The 6,484-nt window shown below is 42.7% G+C and overlaps 1 pseudogene; it reads left to right on the top strand.

The window, feature by feature from the left end:
- Window positions 1-902: 902 nt before the first annotated feature.
- LOC100339360 (syntaxin-18 pseudogene) lies at window positions 903-1,745 on the top strand (annotated as a pseudogene).
- Window positions 1,746-6,484: the final 4,739 nt, after the last annotated feature.

Below are 6,484 nucleotides of genomic sequence, written 5' to 3'. Positions count from 1 at the left end.
AAATAGGGAATAGGGATATATGTCTACTCATCAATAAATCAGAATATTATTAACAAAAGGACTGTTGAAAATTAAAAAATCTGGGTATATAACAACCACCTACAACTGGTTCTGAATAGATCCTGTTGTGGGAAATGAGTGTCATGATGATTTTGAGGAAAAATATTAAACTGGAATAGTTGGTGAGAAATTTTAAATTTGTGATATGTCATCTTTACAATGTAAGATAATTTCATCTGAAATATGCAAGAATTAAAAATAAAATTATTTATATTTTTGAAATGTTAATATTAACTGTACTTATTTAGAGATGCAAATTAAATTTATGTATACCATAAATAGTTCAGATTTGAAGGAGCTATACAGATTTGTGTGTGTGTGTGTGCATGTGTATACGTAGATACATGAAGCATCTTCAAATTTCAGCACGCACACACACACACACACACACACACACGGTAACCTAATACTAAAATAGTTGAGCTAGGGGCTCACTTTTCTCTCTGATCATCGGTATAAAGATTTCTTCTTTAGCACAGCAGAGAATTGTTTCTCCTGCTTAAGTGTTATTCAAAGTATTTTGTTTGAGGTAAATGCTGTTCAAGCATCCTTAGTGTCCATGAATGGGATTTATATAAAAATCAGCAGCTGACCCTTCAGATTCACAAGTTAGACAGTGACAGAAAGAGACAGAGAGAAAGGTCTTCCTTCCATTGGTTCACTCCTTAAATGGCTGCTACAGCCGGAGCTGCGCCAATCCGAAGCCAGGAGCCAGGCGCTTCCTCCTGGTCTCCCATGCAGGTGCAAGGCCATCCTCCACTGCCTGCCCAGGCCACAGCAAACTGAGAGATTTTCTTCTGGAGCATAGGAAAGATTATATTAATGCTTACAGCCACGTTCTGTCTGACTGTGGCAGGATGACAGACACAGGAGACCAGATAGACCAGGACGCGCAGATCTACATGAGGACCTGCTCAGAAGCAATTCAGCAGCTCAGGACAGATGCGCACAGGGAGGCCCACTCCCAGCAGGTGAAGGAGCACAGGACGGCCATTCTGGATTTCATCGAGGATTACTTAAAAAGAGTGTGTGAACTTGACTCAGAACAGAGAGCCATCCGAGTTAAACGAGTGGTGGATAAGAGGAGATTATCTAAGCTGGAACCAGAACCAAATGCAAAAGCAAGAGAATCCATCTCTTCTGAGAAAGCGTCACAGAATCCTTCAAAAGACTCTGAAGAGAAACCTGCCTCTGAAGAGTTCCCAGAAAAGACTGTGTCTGAAGCGCAGCCTGACTTGAGTGCCCGGGGAGACGGCAAAGGAGAAGACGAGTTATCCCCAGAAGAAATGCAAATGTTTGAACAAGAAAATCAGCGGCTCGTTGGGGAGATGAACAGCTTGTTTGACGAAGTGAGGCAAATCGAAGGGAAAGTGGTTGAAATTTCCAGACTCCAAGAGATATTCACGGAAAAGGTGTTGCAACAGGAAGTGGAGGTTGACAACATTCACCAGTTGGTGGTTGGAACGACTGAAAACATCAAGGAGGGCAACGAAGACGTTAGAGAGGCCATCAAGAACAACGCTGGCTTCCGCGTGTGGATCCTCTTCTTCCTCGTGATGTGCTCCTTCTCCCTTCTCTTCCTCGACTGGTAGGACAGCGAGCCGGCCTCGGGCGGCGGTGCCGGCAGTCTGCACGGGCAGCCTGGCAAGTGTGCGCCTCTGCATGTCTCTGGCACTGGGGCGTGACTGTCACCAGGGTGTCACAGAGCTGCTTCAGGGGAGAGGGGCCTGAGCCACACCTGCGGATTCCCATGCGAAGCGACACCCAGACCTGAGTCCTTAGCTGAGCGCCTGGGAAAGAACATGACGAGCACACGGAAGTGGTCTGTGCAGCAGTCACTGGGCAGGGTGGGCTCGGGGAGGGGCGTTAACCACCTGACCGCGAGGCTGCCTGCCCTGCGGCTGCTCCTCACTCAGCAGAGTCTGACCCTGCCTGTCCCCGGAGCTCCAGGGAAGAACGCGTCTAATGACGGCTCTTACAAATGCTCGTTCCCTTGTCTCTGCACGGCTTCCTGTCAGCGGATGCGCGGTCCGAGAAAATTCCCACCTGCCTTGTTCATCCAATAAATCTGATGACGGCCCTCTGTTGTGTTGTCGGTGAGTTAACAGCCTGGGCCCTCGGCCAGAGGCTGCCTGGCCCGACTCAGCCCAGACCCACTCACGGCAGGGGCAGGCCAGGGCACCTGCGGCCTGCTTTCCCATCACTGGGTCTATGGAAGGGGCCATGGAAGCGCAGGCCTACTGTCCCAACCCCCGGAAATGTCAGCAGGGCAGCAGCCGGTTACAGCCAGAAACAAGGCCCGAGTCGGCTGTGTGTGCGGGGTGTGTATACAGGGTCAGCGGCAGCAGCACCGGCGGCCTAGCGTCCCTGCACAGAGTGGGCGTGGCGAGTGTGCGGCCTCTGCTCCTGAGCTCCCTGTGCCTGCGCCCAGGGCAGCACTCGCCCACCTGCTGAGGGCATGGGTGTCAATCATCCTTGATGTCGCTAAGCATATTCCGGGGAGCAGCAGTGGGGCTGACCGTGGCCACCGTGCCAGTCTCATCCTTTGTGATTTATTTCTGACCTCAGCTGTGTGATTTTTGGCGCGCAAGCCAGAGACAGCACAAACAACATGGAGAAAATGGCTGCGAATATCTTTTTTTCTATTTAATTGTCTTACACATTTAGTTTATCTAAATGGTGGTTTTTGTAAACATTTTAATGTCGAGATTCAAATTGAAACGTGATTTTCTTACAAAAAATAATCCTCTGGAAGAGGAGCAACCGGGACAAAACTGGCACCCCAACCCCTAACTGGCACTAGAACCTGCGGTGCTGGGGGTGTAGGCAGAGCATTAGCCTAGTGAGCCGCGGTGCCAGCAGCAATGTGCCTTCTTCAAGGCTTTTGGCATAACTGACAATCTGCACAAGAGCGACCAGCACTCAGTCCTCTGGTGAGCCCTATTTCTGTTTCTGTGTTGCTCTTCCTGTTTGTGTGATCCTCAGAGCAGAGAAATTCTACCCAGGCAGGCTCTGCGGGAAGCAGGAAGAGGGGTGCTTCTTTGTAACAGTTCTTTGTGGAACTGCTACAAACACGGTATCATGCATGTCTCCCTTGGTTTCATCCTCACTACAGCTCTGTGAGCTAGATTGTCCTCATTTCGTGTAGAAGGAAACCAAGGCTCAGAGAGCTCAGCCAAGGTGCCTGAGGTCGCACAGCCAATAAACAGGACGCCAGAATACAAGGAGTCCCCACCTGTGCCCTTCCGACTCTGCCAGTCAGGGGCTGTGAGCCTAGGTAGGTTCAGACCAGCAGCTCCTCTCAGTGTCAGATGCAGAGAAGTCACCAATTGCATCGCTGCTCTAGCGCCTCCTTCAATGATGGGTCTCAAAGCCCCAGTTGCTTTATATTAATCAGCGCAATTCCGAAAATATGACAACTCCAAAATGTAATTAACAGTTCATCTTTTTTTTAATCAGCAAAGTGAATGATCCTTATTTTCTTTTTCTTTTTTCATTTTCGTTATTTATTTGACAAGCAGAGTTAGACAGTGAGAGAGAGAGAGAGAGACGGAGAGAAAGGTCTTCCTTCCATTGGTTCACTCCCCAAATGGCCTCTTAAGGGCAGTGCACTGCGCTGATCCGAAGCCAGGAGCCAGGTGCTTCCTCCTGGTCTCCCATGCAGGTGCAAGGCTCAAGCACTTGGGCCATCCTCCACTGCCTTCCCGGGCCACAGCAGGGAGCTGGACTGGAAGAGGAGCAACTGGGACAGAACCAGCACCCCAACTGGGACTAGACCCTGGAGTACTGGCACTGCATGTAGAGCATTAGCCTAGTGAGCCACGGCACCGGCCTGGCCCAACTTTTAATAAATAAGATTATGTCACTTGCCCAGAAAATAAATACAATCAGAAGTGTTGCTCTAGGATAATGTCACAATGCTCTCTAATAAACCTTCCATTCAAGGTTCTTTGCACAGGGTGAAGTCACACAACTGAGTGTTTTCAAAAGTGTAAGCTACTTGAGTTTATGCCTATTTGCTAATGTGTGCTTGTGTGTTAAAGTCTCTCACTTGACAACAGGTTTGGGTAGAGGGGAAAAGGAAAGAACTTTAATCCTCAATTGTTTCAAATTTTACTTACATCTAATGAAAGGAAGTAATGTATATGATTACCAAAACTGGTTTAACTGTTTACAGTATGCTTAGGCCACAAACATCCTTTATTCCCTTTGTTATTATCTCTTTCACATTAAAAAGCTCCATTTTTTTTCCAACTTTCTGTGTTAGGCAAACTTGCTCCACTATTATCTTAGTTATGATAACAACAGTTATAATTTTAGTTAAAGAAAATTTCTGTAAATGATCCAATGACAGCTTATCGTTTTATTTATCTTGAAAATACTTGCTTCCCTAAATATTTCAGACCATATATAATATAGGAGTACACAACATAGTGAAAATGTTATTTCCATGTTACCCATGAAATATATTTCAATTTACTGCTTAGAAGCTATCAGTACCCATGAAAACCATGCAACACAAGGTAGGAACATAGTATTAAATTTAATGGAAATCATGGAATGTGGGCTTTCTAATTACCAGTAGTTATCATTTTGATTGGTATGTATTAGCTAGAAAATCTACAGGAGAAAAAACAACACAAAGGATATTAATGAAATAAATTTTTATATATACTAGCCCATTTCCTTTAAAGGAAAAAAGATTCAAATAGAAACAAGAGTCAGTTACATTTAAATCAGTATTCTTAGAAAATTTGATCCCATCTGTTAGTATAAACATGGACATGTAAGTAAATCAATTTCAAATCAGTTCATCCTTTTTGCTTTAGATAACTACAGCACTTGTAAGTGAATGTCATGAGGACATTTAAAATGCCTTGCCAATGAGGTAAAGTCAGCTCAGTTAGTGGAAGGCTAATCCTGATAGTAATTCCATCATCACCAGGAAAACGAATCCTACTTCTGGGAATCACATCTCACTCTCAGCCAATGGTGAGGGGATAATACGGTTGTGTATCTTTTTTTTTCAGACTGAGAAAAATTTTCTTAATAATTAATCATCTAAATGAATGCCCAGGTTTCTTCACCTTCAGTTATAAGCATGAATCATTTTCAAGCAGAACTTTAAGGAGAAAGAGAACAAGTGAAATTTTGCCTTGGAAAGAAGTGATGTGCAAAGGGTCAAAGTACTCCATCAGTGTTGTGCTTAGTAGAGCCATTTGAACAAATGAGGACTAAAAACTTTAAAATAGAAGTAGAATTGTGTTATTCCATCCATTAGCCTATGTGCTTTGTGAATTCTAATTACTAATAGTTCATTTATTCAGATGCAGAGACAGTTATGTCTCCTAGACTTATTTCTGATCTGTGTCGTTCAATCATAGGGATACTTGTATTTGAGTACAATAAATGACCTTGTTTCTACTTATATATTTTTGGAAACCATAAAATTAATAATCTTTCTTCATTAATCAAACTCATGAATCCCAGTATTTGATCAAAAGACATGTCTAATCATAGGGCTCGTTTCCATTCCAAAATTGATTTAGTTGAATAATTACCATGGGAAAGGGTTAAAGATCCAAGTAATTTTACCTTAATGCTGGTTTTCAATTCATATCTTCTATTAATATTTTATAATCCATTCCACCCTCTTGGACGTAAGTGTGTAATTGCTATTCTGAAAATTTTTGATGAGGAAGATGGAATTAGACTGGTTACAGCTTATCTATATGATCACTTGATTCATTGATGACACTGCAAAGACCTCAACTTCATTTGTAATGCTTTGTCTGTCTCGTTCACTGTAAGTTCCAAATAATGTCTTAAGCAATGCATTTCTCTTCGAGAATCACCTTTACATTACACCTAAAGAATTCTAGTGAAAACTGTCAATATTGAGCATTACTAAGGCCACATATTCAATAATCATGTTTCATCTAAACAAATATCATGCAAATTTCTAATCCAATCAAAATTTATAGCTGCAATATATATTCATCTCTCAAAACAGTCTACCAAATATTCTTACTTAAATGATACAACAACACTATGATCAACAACGATTTGAAAATGGGAAAGCTAAGATTTACAAAAGCTGTGACTACACGTTATAGACCTGCAACCTTAACTGGGCTTTTGATTTGGAACTTATGCTTACAAAAGTGATGTTGATGCATGTATGATAATTCAATGAATGTAACAACTGTGAGAAAATGATGTGAATGCTATTGAAATAATAATAATGATTGTAATTAGGAGAATTTAAACTTTTATCAGGAAGGTGATATTTGCAAGAATACTACTTTTTAGGTATATTTTGATTGTGAAAGACACATTTACATTTTGTCATGACATTACAGACTTGCTTCCTCTCCAGTACTGAAGGAATTACTTGAACTCTAATAGCCTGATTTGCAACATG

This window comes from Oryctolagus cuniculus, chromosome 7 (assembly GCF_051225735.1).
Source record: "Oryctolagus cuniculus isolate XC-2025 breed Fujian yellow rabbit chromosome 7, ASM5122573v1, whole genome shotgun sequence".
Taxonomy (NCBI): Eukaryota; Metazoa; Chordata; class Mammalia; order Lagomorpha; family Leporidae; genus Oryctolagus; species Oryctolagus cuniculus.
Note: the sequence above shows the minus strand (reverse complement) of the source record. Positions and strands in the feature narration are given on the sequence as shown.